The 18,970-nt window shown below is 53.3% G+C and overlaps 1 protein-coding gene and 1 long non-coding RNA gene across 6 annotated transcripts in view; both read right to left on the bottom strand.

Moving 5' to 3' along the window:
* The window catches only part of LOC119469461, a 33,015-nt gene extending 21,224 nt beyond the window's left edge, over nucleotides 1-11,791 (bottom strand). The window contains exons 1-2 of the long non-coding RNA XR_005198283.1: nucleotides 11,206-11,791; nucleotides 10,575-10,675 (exon numbers count right to left, since the gene is read on the bottom strand). This is a non-coding gene — a long non-coding RNA (uncharacterized LOC119469461). The remainder of the gene's footprint in view (nucleotides 1-10,574; nucleotides 10,676-11,205) is intronic.
* Nucleotides 11,792-12,227: 436 nt separating this feature from the next.
* Nucleotides 12,228-18,970, bottom strand: part of LOC108295857 (atherin-like) — a 27,635-nt gene continuing 20,892 nt past the window's right edge. The window contains exons 3-7 of one of the 5 annotated variants that reach the window (XR_005198282.1): nucleotides 16,047-16,235; nucleotides 15,583-15,666; nucleotides 13,535-15,293; nucleotides 12,660-12,693; nucleotides 12,228-12,582 (exon numbers count right to left, since the gene is read on the bottom strand). The gene's annotated coding sequence lies outside the window, so the exon portion shown is untranslated. The other 4 variants (XR_001821629.2, XR_001821624.2, XR_001821622.2 and 1 more) reach the window with 4 other exon arrangements.

Genomic DNA, 18,970 nt, shown 5'->3' with positions numbered 1-18,970 from the left:
TTAGGCTGGGCATGGTGGCTCACGTCTGTAATCCAAGCACTTTGGAGGCCAAGGTGGGTGGATCACCTGAGGTCGGGAGTTCAAGACCAGCCTGACCAACATGGTGAAACCCCGTCTTTAAAAAAAAGTTTATAAAAAAAAGTTTCACAGAAAATAGAATCTAGAACAAAAATTATGAAAATAAGCCAAAGGTAGTCATTTTATTTTTCTAAAGGATCTAAATCATGAAATGACAACTTCCACAATCCTTCCTACATGGGAAATATTATTCCACTAAAATGTATTAAAAGAAAACTTTAAAAATACAAGGTTAAATTGACAAAAATGTAATTGCACTGGGAGGTTTTACTGTATCTCTCACACTTTTTGATAGAGGCAGTAGATCAAGAATCCACAGGCATATGAAGACCTTGAATAATATAATCAATATTGCTGATTGAACAGACACTGCTAATGAAGTCAATCCCTGCCACCCCACCCTCCTCCCAACACTCACAAATGTTTGTTCAGACACATCAGTTGCCACATGAATGCTTTCTTTTTTTAAAAGGGGCAGGCCGGGTGCCATGGTGCATGCCTCTAATCCCAGCATTTTGGGAGGCTGAGGTGGGCAGATCACCTGAGGCCAGGAGTTCAAGACCAGCCTGACCAACATGGAGAAATCCCATCTCTACTAGAAATACAAAATTAGCTGGGTGTGGTGGCAACTGCCTGTAATCCCAGTTACTCTGGAGGCTGAGGCAGGAAAACTGCTGAAACCTGGGTGTGAAGAGGTTGCAGTGTGCTGAGATAAAGCTATTGCACTCTACCCTGGGCCATGGAGACTCTGTCTCAAAAAAAAAGGAGAGAGGAGGAGACAGGAAGAGAGGGGAGGGGAGGGAGAAGAAGAGAGAAGAGAAGAAAGGAAGAAAGAAAGAAAGGTCAGCTCATAAGAAAAACAAAACTGCATTTACGTAAGACAGGAATGATGAGAAAATTGCCCAGCAAAACTTACATGACATAGCCATGGCCTGTTTTTATTACTAAGCAAAAAGAAATGAATAGGCACGGAATGTGTTTTAAAAGACAGAAGTCGGGACAAAAACAAAAGTTGTAAGTGATTTACATGAGAAAAAAAAAACCCTAGTCTTAATAAATAACACGAAGGGCTGCTCTGGGAAGAGACTGGTCCCCAGCAGGCACCAGGTGGGGGAACTAGGATCCCCACCCAGCCCCTGACATCAGCTCAGTCTCTCTCAACAACTCCCTGTCTTCCTCCCTCTGCTGGATGAGTGTAAATCAGACTGTCACAGAGGAGCCTATGGCACCCAACTCTACCCTCTTCCTACCTAACGTAACTGCTTTGTAATTTTGCATGACTTGGGTGGGGTTGTTTCTTCTTTGTGGGTCTCAGCCTCCTGATCCACACCCCCTCCAGCATTAGGGTGCAGAATTATCAAACACGATGTGGCTCTTTGGGTCCTGGCAGTCAGCTTCCTCCAACCCGGGGACCAAGCCTCGGTGGCCCTGGACAGAGATTGGTTTTTGTCATGGAAAACCATCTCCTCAGAGCAGCGTCTTTGAAACAGTTCAGCCAGCCAATCCTGCCCAATTTGCAGATTCAAGAGTGAAATAAATGTGGTCATTGTCAAGCCACTAAGTTTCCAGGTGGTTTGGGACACAGCCATAGTGACTGGGAAAGTGCACCAAGGAAGAAATTAAGGAAAAGCAAGTGTGAAGTCAGAGGCCGAGAGACGATGCCTTAGACTGGTAGGTGTTCTACATCAATGTAAGAGGTTGGTGTTGGGTAGGAAAGGATATATCCTCGTAGGTCTGTAGTCAGGATAAAGTCTCTGAATGAAAACTGCTCTGCAAAGTCCCTGGACACAGTAGGCCCTCAAGATGCAAACACTAGCTACCATCATTGTAAGGTCGGTTGCCTCACCGGGAGGCCGGACACACCCACCTCTGCACTCAGCACCTGACTCTGCACCCGACACCAGGCTCTGCACTTGGCACCTAGCTCTGCCGCATGGCTCCCTTGGAAGCCTCCGGCTAAAGCAACCCTGGCTGGCTCTAGCACCTGGAAAACTCGCCCAACAACCCGCCAACAAATAGCAGCCTGCCCCATCACAATCCCACTCCCCTGGACCCAATCAGAGCACCCAGCTGTTGCTTGGTCCTCCTAGCCATAACCCCCCCCCGCCCCGCCCCCCAGCCCAGGAAGTCAGCTCAACTTCTCTGGCCCCTTTCTCCAGACTATAGAACCTTGTCTGGGAGCTGAATAAATTGACATTTAATTTTCTTATACTGGCCTCGATTTCCTCATTTTAAACTCAGCGATAACCCTTACAAGTGGTGCCGAAACCTGGGAGGAAGTCCAGACCCCTCCTGAGGGAAACTGACTCCTCTACCACAAGCGGAACCAGGGAGCCGCCGCCTCTCCGATCATCTGCAGCCATCACTTGGTAAGACTCCTATTGCCCATAACCCCACCTCTGTTTGCTCTGATCCAAGGAGACCCTGTCCGTAATCGTGGCCGCATCAGGGACTCCTTTCCATCTCGAGCTGTGGGCCTCACGGAGTCGTCCCGGTGCCCCTGCTCGCTCATTCCAGAAGACAGGAATATTGTGGAGACGTCCCTATACTCCTGTCCTTCCCCGTAACCTCCAGTAGTTGGGTGTTGAGGTCCGGGACATCGTTCCTCACTCCTATCCCACAACAGAGAGGGAACTATGGATAATTAGGAGTTCTGCCTAGCCCCCAAGTCGCCATTGGGATGTCTAGTCCAAAATTTACCCAAGCTGGGCCTCTTCATAAGAAAGAAAAGGCTGCGGCCGGGCGCGGTGGCTCACGCCTGTAATCCCAGCACTTTGGGAGGCCAAGGCAGGTGGATCACGAGGTCAAGAGATCAAGACCATCCTGATCAACAAGATGAAACCCCGTCTCTACTAAAAATACAAAAATTAGCTGGGCACGATGGTGCGTGCCTGTAGTCCCAGCTACATGGGAGGCTGAGGCAGGAGAATTGCTTGAACCCAGGAGGCGGAGGTTGCGGTGAGCCGAGATCGTGTCATTGCACTCCAGTCTGGGTAACAACAGTGAAACTCTGTCTCAAAAAAAAAGAAAAAGAAAAGAAAAGAAAAGGCTGCTTTTCCACTCCACCGTGGCTTGGCCCCAGTATCCTCTGGACAACCAGTCCAAGTGGCCACCAGAGGGAACTTTCAATCTTGGCATTCTAACCGATTTAGACAATTTCCGTCAATGAAATGGTAAATGGTCGGAGGTCCCCTACGTTCAGGCCTTCTGGTGTCTTCGCTCCTGTCCCACCCTCTGTTCTTCTTGTACCACTGCTCAGGTGCTCCTGGCCAAAGAAACTCCCTCACCACCCTCGGCCCCTCCACCATCCTCCTCCTTTTCCGACCCCGACCCACCTGAGGAACTCTCCTTTCCACCCACCCAACCCACTAATCCTCCGCCCTATGCAGAACCTCAACCCCCTCCAGCTCCTCCTCTTCCTGGTCCCAACCTAGCCTCTCCTGTTAGTGCTCACACTCGCTCGCGCTGTGCTCCTAATGATGAAACCTCCCTCCTTTGTCCCCTTCGTGAGGTCGCCAGAGCGGAAGGCGTTGTTTGAGTGCATGTTCCATTCTCCCTCTCTGACCTATCAGCCATTGAGAAGTGCCTAGGGTCATTTTCCACCAATCCTACTGCTTACACCAAAGGATCCCGCTACCTCACCCAGGCTTACGACCTCACCTGGCATGATACCTATGTAATTCTGTCCTCCACCCTTACTCCAGATGAGTGTGACTGCATCCTTACGTCGGCCCAGGCGCACGCTGATCATGTACATCTCACAAACAATCAGATGCCAGTAGGCGTGGCAGCGGTCCCCGAGGCCCACCCTAATTGAAATTATCAAACTGGTCAAGATGGCCGCCGCCGCCAGGACCAAATGCTACAGTGACTCCTAGCGGGCATGCAAAGCGCAGCCCAAAAGGTAGTTAATTATGATAAGTTAAGGGAAATAACTCACAGTCCTACTGAAAACCCAGCCGCCTTCCTTGACCGATTAACTAATGCTATGATCCTTCATACCCGGCTGGACTCGGCCTCTTTACCGGGGGCTACATTTCTAGCCACCCATTTTATCTCTCAGTCACTGGCTGACATTAGAAAGAAACTTAAAAAGGCTGAGGAGGGCCCCCAAACTCCCATACGAGACCTGGTAAACATGGCATTTAAAGTTTTTAATGGCCGAGAGGAAAAGGCTGAGGCCACCCGCCAGGCCCGCCTACAGCAAAAGGTAAGCCTCCAAACCCAAGCTCTTGTAGCAGCCCTGAGGCTTGCAGCCCACCAGGCGCCTGGTGGAGCGGTCCATCAAAACCCGCCAAGAACTCCGGAGGCGTTCCGCCTGGGCCCTGTTTCAAGTGCGGTCAGGAGGGACACTGGGCACATCAGTGTCCATGTCCCCAACCACCTACCAAGCCCTGCCCAGACTGCAAGCAGCTTGGACACTGGCGCAGTGATTGCCTGTCCCAGACTACAGGCCCACCCCCCGCACCTCTATGTGGAGGGCAGGCCGGTCCACAGGAAGCAATCCCATCGCTTGAACTTCTCCGCCTTCTGGACAACTGACGCAGCCCAGACTCGAAGACCTCCATCGCCCTTGCCGAGCCCAGGGTAATGCTGCAGGTAGCGGTTAAGTCCATTTCCTTCTTAGTGGACACCAATAGGGGGCTACCTATTCTGTATTGCCTTCCTACTCAGGACATAGCATACCTTCCCAGGTTTCAGTCATGGGAATTGATGGCAAGCCTTCCTGTCCTAATCAAACCCATCCTTTAGCCTGTGTCCTCGAGGGACACTGCTTTTCCCACTCTTTTTTAATTATACCCTCGTGCCCAGTCCCCCTTTTAGGATGAGACATTCTCCAGACTGTGGGGGCCACTCTCCAACTCACTGGCCCCCCACACTCAAGCCCATCATCCGCTCACCTCCTACTGCCACTCCTGACACCACATTCTGCCCTAACGCCTCGCCTCAATCCCCATCCCTCCTGACGTGGCTAATCGCCTGGTATGAGATACCTCCAAGCTTGTAGTAGCCAGACATCACACTCCAGTTAAGATACTTCTCAAAAATCCTACCCACTTTCCTTCACGCCCTCAGTTCCCCATCTCGAAGACCCACTGTCAAGGCCTGAAGCCTATCATCACCCGCCTGCTAGCTCTGGGACTACTGATTCCCACCAATTCCCCTTGTAACACTCCTATCTTGCCGGTCCAAAAGGCATCCGGTGACTACCACCTGGTTCAGGACCTGCACCTTATCAACGAGATAGTAGTATCCCTCCACCCTGTAGTCCCCAACCCATACACCCTATTATCACACATTCCCTCCACTACCTCTCATTTTATAGTTCTTGACCTCAGGGAGGCCTTCTTTACCACTCCCCTTCACCCTGAGTCCTCCTTTCTCTTTGCCTTCACCTAGACCGATCCTGACACCAACCTGTCACAACAGCTTACCTGGACGGTCCTGCCTCAGGGGTTTCGAGACAGCCCTCACATTTTTGGACAACCCTTGGCAGCCAAACTTGGCTCCTGCCCCCTTCAACCCAGTCTCCTTCTCCAGTACGTGGACAACCTGTTACTGTGTAGCCCCTCCCTCTCCCTATCCCAACAGCATACTGCCACTCTCCTTAACTTTCTTGGATCTCGGGGATCCCGAGTATCTCCCTCTAAAGCACAGTTATCAGTCACCTCGGTGGTCTACTTGGGCATTTGCTTCACCCCCAAAACTAAAAGCCTAACAACAGATTGCCGGAAAGCACTTCTTTCACTGCAGCCCCCGAAGGCTGCCGATCAGATTCTCTCCTTTTTAGGATTTGTAGGATTATTCTGCCACTGGATACCCAACTTTGCCTCTCTAGCTAAGCCTCTGTACGTTGCGGCTAAGGACACCCCCAAGGGACCTCTGTACCATCCTGAGATTGTAAAATGGGCTTTTAAAACCCTCCAAATTGCTCTGTCCACCGCACTCCCACTTCATCTGCCGGACCTCAATCACCCCTTTTATCTGTTCACTGATGAGAAACAGGGCGTTGCTGTCGGGGTTCTAACCCAACCCCTGGGTCCTGTGTTCCGCCCTGCAGCCTATTTATCGAAGCAACTTGCTCCCACGGTCAGGGGGTGGCAGCCTTGCCTGCGGGCCCTGGGAGCAGCAACAGAACTTACCAAGGAATCCCTAAAACTTACCCTGGGCCAGCCCATCTCAGTGTTCTCTTCTCACCAGCTTACCGACCTCCTCTCCCACAAATCCCTCCCTCACCTAGGACCCTCTCGTCTACAGGAGTTCCACCTGCTCTTCATTGAGAATCCTCAGTCAGCCTTTACCCCACTTCCCCACTCAACCCAGCTACCCTGCTTCCTCCTCCATCCCCTCCCCCTTCCCCAGCACACTCCTGCCCTGAACTAATGGATGCACTTGCCAAACCTCGGGTGGGTCTATCCGACCTTCCCCTACCTAACCCAGATCTTACTTTCTATGTGGATGGAAGTTCAGTAATGACAGCCGACAGGCGGCGAAAGGCCGCCTATGCAGTGGTCACAGATTCGGCCACCCTCTAGGCACGTCGGTCGCCTCCCTGATGGAACCACATCACAAAAGGCGGAGCTCATTGCCCTAATCCCAGCTCTCACACTAGCACAGGGAAAGCGAGCAAATATCTATACTGACTCAAAATATGCTTTTCTTATTACCCATTACCACTCTGCCCTCTGGAGAGAGGGGGGATTCCTTACCACAAAAGGGTCCCCATAATCAATGCTACACAGATCTCCAACCTTTTACAGGCCTTATCATTGCCCAAGGAAGTTGCAGTCATACACTGCCGAGGACACCAGGCCCAGCATGATGCCGTCTCCCAGGGCAATGCGTGGGCAGATACAGCAGCAAGATATTTAACTAACAACCAAGTTAACCCCTACCCCTGTTCTCTTCCTTACCACGGCCACACAGCCTGTATGCTCACCATCAGAAAAACAGGCCCTCATACTAAAAGGGGGAACAGAATCTAATCAGGGCTGGATCTTCCTAAATAACAGAATCGCCCTTCCCCGGGAACAGGCCCCTGAAATTATTGCTGAAATCCACCAATCCTTACATATAGGGCCTAAGGCGTTACACCACTTTGCACAGCCCCTCTTTTTCTCACCAGGTCTGCAAAAAACAATTGAGCAGGTACACAAGGCATGCGTTATTTGCTCTAAAGTCTCACCTCACGGAGTCTTAAAGCCACGGTTTCCTACTCACCAAATGCGTGGCAACCTACCTGCCCAAGACTGGCAAATTGACTTCACTTATACGCCCACTCACAAAAAGCTCTGCTACCTCCTAACTTTTGTAGATACCTTTTCAGGTTGGATTGAAGCCTTCCCCACCTCCCGGGAGACAGCAGACACGGTGGCCTCCCTCCTTACTGAAGAAATCATTCCTCACTTCGGCCTACCTGTCACCACCCAGTCAGACAATGGTCCAACATTTACGACCCAAGTAGTCCAGCTAGTCACTAAGTCCCTCAACGTCTCCTGGAAACTGCACATCACTTACCATCCTCAGTGGCTGGGTAAAGTTGAATGAGCCCACGGCATCCTCAAAGACCATTTGGCCAAACTTGCTATTGAGGTAAAACTCTCCTGGCCCACACTCCTACCTCTTGCCCTGGTCCAGGTCCAGGCCACCCCATGGGGGCCAACAGGCCTTAGCCCCTTCGAATTGCTGTATGGCTGGCCTTTCCTGGTTTCCCATAATCTCCCTGTAAAACCGCCCCCACTGGCTTCCTACCTTCCCTTCCTCTCTCTTCTCCGCCACCTGCTTAGGGAGCACGCGGACTGCACCCTCCCTGTTGTTCCAGGACCGGAAGACCCCCACTCAGTGACGCCTCTCCAACCAGAAGACAGCGTTCTCCTCTGAGAACTCGAACCAGGATCTTTGCAGTCCAGGTGGTCAAGACCCCACGTTGTTATCCTAACCACCCCCACAGCAGCCAAACTCCTGGGTCACACTCCATGGTACCATGTGTCCCACCTCAAGCTGGCACCCCAAAATAGTTGGAATCAGAACCCCTGGGCCCCACTTGCCTCAGCCTCACACATGGCCACAACCCGTCGCCCCCTAACCCTTCAGAGCCTCCTCCTGACAGTCCTTCTAATATCTCCCCTTGAGGCCAACTCATATGTTTGGCGCTTCTACATCCATGAATCCTAGACTGAGGGCCCCACCACCAGGACCCATTAATCTTGCCCAGGCAAATTGCCAAACAGGCACCTGTCAGTCTACTGTCTCCATCCTCATCCCACACGGTAAAATCGCCATACTTGGTAGTAATCATGGGTTTCACTTTTGGCACGGGCTGTGTTTCCTATATGACCAAACTAAGGACTACTGTCATTGGTGGAACACCACCTATGGGGGTACCCATACAGCTCTTGTGTTATTCACGAGCCACAGCCTCCAGGCCGTCCCAACTGCATGCTCACTTACTTGCTTCAGCAATGGTTCCTTAGCCCTCAACATCCGGAACCCCTGGCACAGCTATTGGGATGCAGGAGTGTCCGGTAAAGTCTATGAAGATTATACCTGGAGCCACCCTCAGGGAACATGGCTATTCCGGTTCTATACCTGTATCGTCTCTGAAGCAATAGAACAGCTCAGTTCTGTAAGCCATACAATCCTGCAAAATGAAGCCACCCTAATTAACCAATTCAAACCCTCAGATAGCACCTCTCAACCCTTCTCTTGGTTGACTACTACAGCAGGGAGCCAACATGTTAAATTTAACTAAAGCCAGGAATATAACCAACTGCTTTTTATGTGCTTCTCTCAGCAACCCCCACTTACCTGCAGCTCCCCTCAGGTCCGGGTTCAATCTGTCACAATCACGTATGGGGCCTGGTACCATCTTAACGGATATCCCCTTGTTCCAAGTACACCCTCAAAATTTCTCTCTCTGCTATGAGACAGCCAGCAGCTCCAGTCCCAGCTGTTATACCACAGTAAAGGTAAAATCCTTCCTCTACCCGCCACCAGGAAGATATTTCTGGTGTAATGGAACCTTAACTAAAGTTATTAATGCCTCCTGCCCTTTCCCTTGTGTGCCTGTCACCTTGGTCCCGCAGTTAGAGGTATACAGACAGGGCGAACTTCTATCCCTCCTTCCACCCTCCCCTAATTACCAAGACAGACGAGCAATCTTCCTCCCAATGGTCGTCGGTCTCTCTCCAGCATCCTCTCTGGCGGTGGCCTGGCTGGATAGCAGCGCCCTAGGCTACAGTGACACCTCAGCCACTCAACTAGAGGACAAGCTTCGCGTGGCTATTGAAGCGTCGGCCGCCCCCCCCCCCCTCCGGAACAAATCACATCACTGGCCCAGGCAACTCTCCAGAACCAAAGGGTCCTTGACCTGCTGACAGCAGAAAAGGGAGGTACCTGTCTGTTTCTTCAGGAGCAATGCTGCTATTACATTAATGAAACAAGCCCCGTGGAAGAAAATGTCAACACTATCACCTCCAAGAGAGGTGGCTCTGGCTTTGCTCCGCAAGAAGCAAAATGCATCACTCTCGCCCCTCAACTGGTAGCAATCCCCCATGCTTACCTGGCTAACCCCGTTACCACTCCCATTATCGTAGTTTGTCTTCTGTTAACGCTAGCCCCTTTTTTCTTCAGGTTTTTATAGGACCGCATGAGGGAAAGTTCCAGAGTGGCCGTAAACAGATGCTACTTCACCCCTATGTCTGACTCCCAACAGAGGCACCAGCCAACTGACCCTTCTCCCTCACTCCACCCCTATTCAGCAGGAAGTAGCCAGAACATAAGGCTGGCTGCCTGGCAGGTAGGCCAGACACGCCCACTTATGCACTCAGCACCTGACTCTGCACCCGGCACCAGGCTCTGCACACGGCACCAGGCTCTGCACACGGCACCTGGCTCTGCCTCACGGCTCCCTTGGAAGGCTCTGGCTAATGCAACCCTGGCCAGCTCTCGCACAGGAAAACCCGCCCAACAACCCGCCAACCAATAGCGGCTCACCGCGTCCCAATGCCGCTCCCCCGGACCCAATCAGAGCACCCAGCTGTTGCTCATTCCACCTAACCATAAACCGCTCCCCCCTCCCCCACCTCAGGAAGTCAGTTCGAGGTCTCTGGGCCCTCTCTCTGGACCAGACCGTGGAACCTCCCCCCGGGAGCTGAATAAATTGGCATTTAATTTTCTTACACTGGCCTCAGTTTCGTCATTTTAAACTCGGCAGTAACCCTTACAATCATCCTCACACCACCCGCAGCAGCCCTTCTTCCAGTACTCAGGACGTACTCAGCCGGTGGCGTTCATGTGAATTAGCTACACGGTTCCGTAGCCACATAAACGTATCAAGAGGGCCCGTGCGGTGGCTCACGACCGAATCCCAGCACTTAGGGAGGTGAAGCAGCAGGATGGCTTGAGCCCAGGTGCTCAAGGCCAGCCTGGGATACACAGTGAGACCCCCTCTCTACAAAAAACAACAAAACAAAACCTGTCGTGGTGGTGCGCACCTGTGGTCCCAGCTACCCAGGAGACTGAGGAACGCGGCTCGCTTGAGCCCCGAGGCTGCGGGAGCCGAGGTCGCCATACTGCACTCCTCCAGAGCGAGACCCTGTCTCAAAAGAATAAAAAAAATAAAGACATGAGGGGCGTTCTGGGGCCCAACAACTCGCCCCCACTACCGCCGGTTGCTTTTCTTTTCATTCATGCGCCTCTTTTTAAATTAAAGGACCTTCTCTGCAACCTGGTGTCCAGCCAGTGTCCAGTTTAAATCTAGGTTCTGGGGAAGCTGAGGCCGGGTGGGTTGTGGGAGGTGGTGCTGCGCAGCGCGTGGGCCGCGTAGGCCGCGTGGACCGCGTCCTGGGAGCAGGCACGGGCGGCTCAGGGGCGGGTCTGCAGGCGCCGCCCACGCTCGGGGTCACCCTGACCTCCAAGCCCCCGGACTCTTGTCTCACGCTTTCCGCTGGCTCTGCTGGGGCACCGCGAAGGGCCCGCGGGTCAGCGTAGGCCGCCGCCTCCCGCTGCCTGCCCGGCGGCCACACGGGCCACAGCAGGGGCGACTGGGCAGCGCCCCCCGGCACTCCAGCCCTTCCCCCCACCGACCCACCCCCGCCAAAGACTGGGGCGGGGCAGCTTAGTCACCTTAGTCCGGTGACTCGGGTGGGTGGCCTGAAGCCTGCACAGTTCCGCTAACTCGGACCGCGCGCAGATAAGTCGTGGGGGGTGGGGCTGGACCCCTGACCTGCCCTCCAGAAGCCCCCGGTCCATAGGCAGGTAGTGAGCGCCAAGCGTTTCCAACAGACCTGCCAGTGAGGAGCCTGCTGCCAGGGCCCAGCTCTGGCTCTGGACGCCCGGCAAGGCCGCGAGCAACTGAATTCTGCCCTCCAGGAAGGCCCGTGGTGCATCTGTGCACCCGGAAGCAAGGCCCACGCAGGGAGCGGGACGGCACAGGCCCAGGGGAGGTCCCGGAAGAAGCTCGAAGGACTAGGGTAGGCCTAAGAGAAGGTTTGATGGGAAATAAGGCTAACCAATAGCATAACACCACTAACCCACGTCGGCCGTCAAGAACTCAGCTTAGAGGGACAGGGGAAGGGTTCGAGATGGTGGTCAAAGGATACAAAATTTCGGGCGGGCGCGGTGGCTCACGCCTGTAATCCCAGCACTTTAGGAGACCAAAGCAGGCAGATCACCTGAGGTAGGAAGTTCGAGACCAGCCTCACCAACATAGACAAACCCTGTCTCTACTGAAAATACAAAATTAGCCTGGCGTGGTGGCTCATGCCTGTAATCCCAACACTTTAGGAGACCGAAACAGGCAGATCGCCTGAGGTAGGAAGTTCGAGACCAGCCTCACCAACAGAGAGAAACCCGTCTCTACTGAAAATACAAAATTAGCCAGGCGTGGTGGCTCATGCCTGTAATCCCAGCTACTGGGGAGGTTGAGGCAGGAGAATCACTTGAACCCAGGAGGTCGAGACTTAGGTGAGCCAATGTCGTGTCATTTCACTCAGCCTGTGTAACTAGAGAGAAATTCTGTCTCAAAAAAATAAATAGGTGAGGTAACGGATATGTTAATTAGCTTGATTTAGACACCTAGTGTATACATACTGTATATATCATGTTGTACACCATACATGTATACAGTTTTGTCAATTTTTTTAAAAAAAAGATATTAGCTCATATTAGTATTTCAATCAGCCAGCCCAGGAATATTTGATAGAGAAGGGGCAGGGCGCAGATCCCGAGACTAGAGAAGGAGCAGATCAGCTATCATGGGGCCGGTGGAGCCTCAGCTTGCCCAGGGACTGCTGAGGTGTCAGGAGAGGCCAGCATGTGCTGCAGCAGCAGACAGCACCAAACCTCAAGGCTGAGCACAGCGAAGGTGCGTCTCCCATCACACAAGGTGCACTTCAGATCTGGGCAACTCTTGGAGAAGCAGTCACCCTGGTGGCAGGCAGTGGCTCAGTCTCCACCCAAGACATCCTAGGTGGTCACTGTGGGAGGGAAGAATGAGAGGACCTGGAGAGTCAGACTGGCAGGTATATGCCTCCCCCTGGAGGTGACATAGCCTTCACCCATCACATGACCCTACTTACTGTGAGGGATCCAGGAGTGTCATCTGCCAGGGACCTGGAAGGAGAGGAGAGCCAGATGGGGTTGGTGCTGAAAGTCTCCATCAGCCAAGGGTGGGAGCCTGCAGACTGGCTCTACCTATGCCCTGCTTTGGCAGGAGGCTGGCTTGCTGCCTGGGGCTATGCTCTGTCACCTGTCCACTGCATACAGGTGCTCCTGGACTTACTATGGGGTCACATCCCAACAAACCCATTGTAGGTTGAAGATATGATAAGGTGAAAATGCATGTAATACACCTAACCTACTGAGCACCATAGCCCAGCCCACCCTACATGAGCTCAGAACACTCATTTCGCCTACAGCTGGGCAAATTGTCAGGCTGCACAGTCCCTGCAGGGCTGTTTACCATCTCGATCGCATGGCTGCTGTCCAGCATCAAGAGAGAGTATCTTACTGCTTCTTACTGAATACATACTGCTTTTTCACCATTATAAAGTCAGAAAAATTATAAGTGGAACCATTATAAGTGGTTGTGTATCTGTAATTACATGACCTTCTGATTGGCTTGTTGGAAGTCACAGAGTGCTATGGAGAAGTCTCGTGTGGCTGAAGCTGCACTCAAACAAACCACCCCTTCCCCCAGTGAGGCCCCACTTAGGAACACACACACTCGAGAGGCAGGCAGAGAATGCAGCATGGGAGTGGCCTGCCGAGGTCACTCCCAATCTCTATTTGTACGTGGACCTCCTGCATGTATGAGAGTGAAGACATGACCCAGGACTAGCCCCAGCTCTGCCTCTCCAGCCGAAGGGCTGGGCTCATGACCCAAGGGGGATGAGTGAGAAGACCACCCAGACTGTCTTGAGCACTCTGCTCTGGAAGCTCCAGCTTCTCTGACCTTGGAGCTGTTGATGATCAGGTTGCTGCTGGGAGAGCTGGTCTGAGGAAGAAACCTAAAAAGCGGGGAACAGAAGAGAATTGTGGAGATACAGAGTGTGTAAGAGAGACAGAATATGGATCCAACTTGATCTCCTAAAACCAACAGTGCCTGAAGCTATGTCCCATTCCACAGCCAATAAATTTCCTCTTTCTGTTTAAGCTAGCTTGAGCCATATCCTCAAACACTTACAAATGAAAAATTCTAATAACTAATTGGTCTTTGGCTGCAAAGCCCAACACAGAATTCTCCTAAGCTAGGCTGATCCACTAGGAGCCCTCCTTTGGTGAGGCCCCCTTTTCCCCTAAGGCCAACCTGTTAATGGAAAAAGCAAGTTACCCAGCCCCTGTGTGGGGGCAGGAAGACACAGCCCCTTCCTTCTACTGAAGATGCATCTATCCTGGCCCTTCCCTCTCATGCCCAGTCTTTTCAGTTCCCTTTAAGCTCATGTCCTGTGGGCCCAGGGGTGGGGATGTGACAGAAATGAGGTACTCTTAGGACCATTAGAGAGCCCCATCCCTGTGATGTGGGGTGGCCCAGGGGTCACTGAGTGAGCATCCTCTGCACCTCATGGGAGAGTTCCTCGTGACTACTGCAGGGCGGGTGCTACAGGGGACAGGGTTTGGAAAACAGAGACCTTCTTAAGTGAGCTCAGGTGGAGGGGGATTTCCTAGCAGGCCCCGGGAGACCACAGCCCACCCACATGAGGGCTCACGGGGCCTTGGGAGTGTATGCAGCTTCTCTCTTCTGCACCTGCAGAGGCTGGTTCTTCCGGCCCCTTCTAACCCCACATCCATTCTCTGCATGCGGGCTCTGAAGCCTGGGGGCCAGTCCTGGCTCACCCCAGCCAGCAGCCTCAGCTCCCTGCCCATGCAGATGTCATTTCCAAAGACCTAACTACACAGCCCAAAGTCTAGCAGGTACAGCTGCTAGATAAATGCAGAACACCCATGCAACATTTGGGATGTGCTTATACTAAACTCTTGTTCAAATCTTTATTTGAAATACAAATATAACTGGGTATCCTGTATTTCTACTTGCTAAGAACTGACAATACTCATGGGAGGAAGGCCCCCCAGCAGGAAGAAAGGCTAAGGTGGAAAGGTAGATCCCAGGACTGCTTTCTGGGGTGCACCCCTCACTGTGCCCACCCCACAGATATTTAGGTTTGAAGCAGGCCTTGGGCCAGCAATACCCAATCCTCACCAGGCGAGCTATAAGTGGCTGCAGGGGCACCAGAGCAAATGCCAACATGGGGCATGGCAGAGAAGAGGTATCCTGCTGCTCCACCACGTTCCCGGTCACCTGTGAGGGCCTCCAATGACCGGCACTCCAGGATCCTCTCCCCAGCCAGCAGCCACTCCTGGCAGTGACTACGTGAAAGCTCCCAGTGGCCTTGGTGGGTATGAGACTGCTGGGGTTCATCTCTAACCTGGCCCAGGCCTTGCAGGAAAGGATGATGAATGGCCACTCCTCACACCATGCCCACACTTCCTCAAAGTGCCCAGGGGATGGTCAGTCCACCTCAGATGGCCCTGGCAGTCAGGGCTGGTGTTCCACATGCCTGGGGGGCAGCCTGCACTTGGAGCAGCCCACCTCCCAGGGTTTCTTAACTGAGCCTGCAGCAGGGAGCTAAGCTGGTGAGGATGGCAGTGGATCCTGAAGCCTGTGGCCTGAGCTCCGGTGGGAGGCTGGCTGGATGTTCAGTTCTCTCTCCTGCCTGTAATAAGTAGTAAAAAGGGGCTGGTCAGGTTCTTTCCAGGAAGGTAACACTGTCACACAGTGTGGAGTAAGGGACCCCATATCCTGCTGGGCAGTGCAGTAGCCCCAGGCCACACCCCTGTGAATGGAGCTTCCTGGTCTGGGAGCCCAACCAGGGTGAGTGAGGGGTGAAGTGAGCAGTGCCCACCTCCTGCACCCCTCCCACCCACTCATGCTGGGCCCTGGGAGTGGGAAGAGCCGAGGGTCAAAAGTCCCACATAAATGCAAAGCACTTCCACCCTGCGTACCTCCTGCTGCACCGAGTGCTGTAGGAAACACACTCTTCCGGAGACCGGCCAAGCCGTGGACTAGGCATGGATTCTCATCATCATCTGCATTTAGAGGAGACCAGGACACAGAGGGGCTCCGAGGGGCCCGGCTGCCACATGGACTCACATCCTTGGATGTGTGACCCTGAATTCCTCTTACCTGGACCGCAGAAACACGTCATCCCCTAAGAAACCCCAGAGTCCCAGAGTGGTACCTAGCTGCCTGGCCCCGTTCAGCTCTCACAGATCCTGCCTACAATGGTGGAGGTGCTTGCTTCCTCCTTCCCTCCCGTCTTTCCTCCCTTCCTTCCTTCTCTCCCTCCCTCCCTCCCTCCCTTCCCTCCCTCTCTCCCTCTCTCCTTTCCTTTCTTCCCTCCCTCTCTCCCTCTCTCCCTTCCTTTCTTCCCTCCCTCCCTCCCTTCCTTCCTTCCTTCCCTCCCTACCTTCCTTCCTTCCCTTTTTCCTTATGGGCTGAGAGCATTTGCCTGCTCGACTGGGTGGCGCAGAGTGATCAGGACCCAAATTCAGGGACCCTTGGGGCCCTGCAGGCATGACTCCTCCCTGCTCAGTGTTTGCCAAACTTAGATTATAATCCACTGAGGTTTGGATAGAAGCTCAGTGGGCAGCGATTCCTAGAAAATAGGAGTATATCACACGCAGGGTGAGTGTTTCATGAAAATGGTATCAGCTATACACATACATGAATACATGTGCACACATTTGTACAGGCACGCATATATCAACTATGAACGTATACTTGAATTTTCTGTCAAGATGGAGGATGAGTGTAGAGTGAATGTGTGTTGCATAAGGGCAAGTGTTTTGTGAAGCTGGTGCCAGTTTTAGATATCTGTCCACGCCTGTGCATACACATGCATGGGGGGGCTGTGCAGATTGCATCATCTCCTGTGGGTCACAGCCAAAGATGTCTGAGCAACTCTCTTTTTTTCTGTTTACTTCAAGAGAAAGAAAAAGTAACAAGCCAGAAGCCCCAGGGCTTCTCAGGAAACAGGCTGAGGGACACTTGCAGCGGGATCGGAAGGTCCGGAGGTGGAGGCACATCCTTTGCCCACCACAGACGCCGGAGGGCATGTCGACATTGCCTGCAGATGTCCAGGAAAGAGCTTGGACCTGGGAGGCAGAAAGCCAGGGGTCCGTGACCTTGGCAAGCTCTCCAGCCTCCCAGATCACCTTCCTTGTCTGTCTTACCCGTAAAAGATCGAGAGCCTCGTTCGGTTGTTTTCAGATTAAACACAGCACCTGCAAGGGTCCTAAGCATGGCCCTGGAGAGACCCTTCTGTGAGTCACTCTCACAACCAAATGTTTTCAGCTTGCAGAGAAAACCCAAGCTGTCCCCAGTGTCCCTTACAGTGACAAAGGCCCCTTGGAAGCAGCCCCACCCCCACAGCCTACAACCCGCTGAAGGGACAAAACATAGACAAAACTTAAAAGAAGTAAAAACACACATGTTGATCCCACCCCATCCCTTAGCGTGCGTAAGATATACACAGGAAGGAAGTGGCCGGGTGATTCAAGGAGGCTGAGCTGCAACGGCTCAGGGAAAGGAATATTTTCTGACAAGTCCGCCCTGACTGTGGTTTTGAACATGATTTCAGCCCAGTTTTGGCCCGGCCCCCGGCCCCCGCCGGCACTTGTGTCTGCAGTCTAGACACAGCAGCCAGGGTGGATGCCCGTGCAGGAAGGCGCCCAGCGGGCTGCTGCCCGGCCTTGAGGTTGGAAAGAGGCCGTTGGAGCAAAAGCTGCTGCTGGCCAGAGTTGGCGGGGGGCTGTGGCTGGGATGGGGATGCGTGGGCCGCTGCCCAGTCCACAGGGCTGAGGAAGGAGTCAAGCTCCAAGAAGCCTGCTTCCCCACGTGTTCCCAGCTACTGACTCACAAACAAACCTGTTTCTGATTTCTGCTCTTAGCCCACTTCAGGCCCCAGCACATCCACCCTGTGGAACCAGGGAGCTCCAGACACGTCACTCTCAAACCCAAAAGTCCCTTTCACGCCCCTGAGATAGCAAAGACCAGTTTCAAGCCTCTCCCACCTCCATCCATAGCGTCTCCTGCTTTCCAAGCCTTTCCACACCCCAAGTCTGGCTCAGCTGTAGGCAAGCACCTGATTCGAACCTCCCTTGCTGTTGGTTCCTAGCTCTCCTTCCCAGTCCTCTGTCCAAGGCCTGCCCATCTCCAGGGCCGGCTTCCTGGCTCTCCAGCTGGAAAGGCTCTCTCCCCTGCTGTCACTGATCCTGCATTTTTCCACGTGGGCAGCTGTATGTCCAGCTGTGTGCAGCTGTATGAGCCTTACCTCTCTGAGCCTCATTTCCCCATCTGTAGAATGGGGATTTTGAGAGCTGTCTGCTGAGATGAAGTAACAGACACAAAGCAACGAGCCTGACACACAGTCCTGGCACCAGCGCTGGGCCGCATGAATGATTACACCCCGATTACACCACCAGTGACAATGATGGCAGGCCTCTCCCCGCCACTAGGTGGGAATTTCTCTGGGGTAGGACTTGGCTGTTCTCTCTCCATCTTCCCCCAATTCCACAAAAGATTTCCTATATCTGGCAGGTACCCAAAAAAGAAATGTGAGAGTTGGTATGTCCTGGTGGTCTGGGACCAGAAGATTATTCGCATGGTGAGGGCAGCTAAGAGCCCGAGCTAGGCAAACTGCACCTTTTGCAGGAGGGGCAAGAGCAGCTGTAGGGGCAGCTGTGGCCTTGGCTACCAGGGACTGGCGTGGAACTCATGTCCCTTGCATGGAGCCTAAGTGGCCAGTCAGCCTCAGCCCACACAGGGGCAGCACTGCTTCCAGACCAAGGGCTCAGGGAGATCTCACCGGGCTGGACTCTCAGGGTGGGGGTATTTTTGAGGTGAGATTCCCTGGGGCCCACAAAGGCGCTATCGTCTGAGCCCACAGGCTGCACGGGCATCCTAGCCCATGGCCTTCAGTAGAATGGGGGGCGGAAAACAGGTGAGTCCTTCGACGGCCCTGGCATGGGGCCAGGGAAGGATTCACCCTTCCCTAGCAGACGGGGACTAGGAAAGGGGGGGACACTGGTGGAAGAGAGGGGTCACCCTGGGTGGAGGAAACAGAGCCTACAGTCCTGGGAGACCAAGGTGGCTAGAGTTTTCAGGACAGAGGATGGAAAAGGAGAGAGCTGGCAAAACAGAGCCCTGGACATCTGCAAAGGATCTCCTCGATTATTTGCTTCGTGCGTGTGAAGAAAATGCCTGGGCCAGGGAAAGCCACCGGGTGGAAGTAAAGAACAGCACCTGGGGCCGGGTGCAGTGGCTCAAGCCTGTAATCCCAGCACTTTGGGAGGCCGAGGCGGGTGGATCACGAGGTCAAGAGATCGAGAC

This window comes from Cebus imitator, unplaced genomic scaffold (genome assembly GCF_001604975.1).
Source record: "Cebus imitator isolate Cc_AM_T3 unplaced genomic scaffold, Cebus_imitator-1.0 Scaffold662, whole genome shotgun sequence".
Classification (NCBI taxonomy): Eukaryota; Metazoa; Chordata; class Mammalia; order Primates; family Cebidae; genus Cebus; species Cebus imitator.
The sequence above is the reverse complement of the archived record's forward strand: the minus strand, read 5'-3'. Positions and strand labels throughout refer to the sequence as shown.